At 60.3% G+C, this 1,822-nt stretch overlaps 1 non-coding gene across 1 annotated transcript; it reads left to right on the top strand.

Annotated features, from left to right (window-relative positions):
- The first annotated feature begins 940 nt into the window (after window positions 1-940).
- LOC112123780 lies at window positions 941-1,101 on the top strand. The gene has a single exon (XR_002909562.1). It is a non-coding gene; the product is annotated as a U1 spliceosomal RNA (small nuclear RNA).
- The last annotated feature ends 721 nt before the right edge of the window (window positions 1,102-1,822 follow it).

Below are 1,822 nucleotides of genomic sequence, written 5' to 3'. Positions count from 1 at the left end.
GAGATAAACCTCAGCCAGGTGAGGCACAGAGCTGGGGCAGGGTCAGCCCCAGCTGCAGGCGGCGTGGAGCTCGGGAGTGGGGGTCAGCCCCAGGTGCACAGGGCTCGGGGGGGGGGGTCAGCTCCAGCCCCAGCTGTGGACGGCACAGGACTGGGGGGGCAGACCCCACCGTGGGCAGTGTGGAGCTCGGGGGGGGGGGGCCCAAGCCCCACCTGGGGGGGACATGGGGATCGTGGGGGGTGGGGTCTGATAGGTGGAAAAAACCCAAGGTCCCCACGGTAAAATTCCTGCCTGACCCCAAAAATGGGCATTTTGACCCCGAGCACATGAGCAAGACGCACCAGCCGAGCATCTGTGAAGGACAATTTGTTGAGCCATCCTGGGGGGGCCCCATCTCCAGCTATAGCCAATCGCTGACACTGAAAAAATAATGCCCAGAATGCATCAGGGCAGGGCTCTGTCTTTCCTGATGCCTGTAGGAGACCAGCTGAATCCCTGAAGCATGAGATTTGGGACACAACACACAGGACATGGCCCAGGGCAGATGGAGGCTCTGCGGCTTCCCACAGCCCCCTGCAGTCGCTGCGCCCCAAGGGCTTTGCCAGCCCCGGAGCCAGGCTCCCAACCCGGGCGGCTCTTCAGGCTGCGAGCCGTCGAAGGGCAGCGGGGAGCTGAGAAGCATCTGCAGCCCCAGGACCTCAGGCACAAACAGCAGCAGGGGGAGACGGGGAGCGCCAAGGCCGCCGGTACCATGGCTCCAGCCAGAACAGCAGCCCCCGGCACTGCCCGGCTCCGCCTGTGACCTGGCCAAGGGGGCGGGGCCTCAGGGGGAGAAGAGGAGGCGGGGCTGGCACTTGCTGGGAGAGGAGCAGTGGGTGGGGTCACAAACGGGGCAGGGCCTTGTGGGGGTGCACCCCTCCAATTTTCTGTCTAGCCCACCTCAGCCCCTTGGCCGGGAAGAGTCTGGCACCACCCCTGGGGGTTTCCCCAGGGTAAGGCTCATCCAATGCATGGTGGGTTGGTGACCCCTGCGATATCCCCACAGGTAGGAAACTCAACTGCATCACTTGTCGTGGGGAGCTGCGTTCGTGCTTCCCCCTCGTCTTGGTCAGTACAGGCAGACAAAGCTCAGCAGCTGTGGTCCGTGCTCGCTCATCTCCTGCCCGGAGCATTCACACCTGGGGAATTCTGCGCCCCTGCGTTTCTGCAGAGTTCATGTCCAGGGCAGAATGTTTTCCTCCCAAGAAGCAGTTCTGCCTTTCAGCCCCCAGGGGCTGTTGTGGCACCAGAGCAGCCAGCAGCAGAGCGGGGCATGTGGGGCTAGTGGGGGGTTCAGACAGGGCTAGTGGGAGGGACAGATGGGTGTGGGCTCAGAGCTAGTGTGGTGACCGCATTGAGCAAGGCACTGAATGGGGGGGGCAGGGGTGCAGGGCCACGTAGGGACGGAGGCAGATGTGCCTGACTGAATGGGAGAGGTGAGGGGTCAGCCAGGGTCTGCATGGGGGAAGCTCCCTAACAATCCCTCCCTGCCCCCCTCCCCCAAAAACCCTGTTCCATACTTTTCCCACCCAGAGCCAACAACCCTCCAAGTTCACACCCAGGCTCCTTCCCAGCAATTTACTTCCCTCTCCCTCAGCTCCTCTGTTACCCCTGACTCCCCCCAGCCTTTGCACTGCTTCTGAGGGGGGCGGGAAATACGGTTCTGTACTATAGTTAAAATGAATTACTCAGAATTCTGTATTAATATGCCTAGTAAGGAATCTATTTGTCAAAAAACATTTCCTGAATCTTTTTTTTTTTTTTTTTTTTTTTTTTTTTTTTT

This window comes from Terrapene carolina, unplaced genomic scaffold (assembly GCF_002925995.2).
Source record: "Terrapene carolina triunguis isolate 2854851 unplaced genomic scaffold, T_m_triunguis-2.0 Scaffold33093, whole genome shotgun sequence".
NCBI lineage: Eukaryota > Metazoa > Chordata > Testudines > Emydidae > Terrapene > Terrapene triunguis.
The sequence above is the reverse complement of the archived record's forward strand: the minus strand, read 5'-3'. Positions and strand labels throughout refer to the sequence as shown.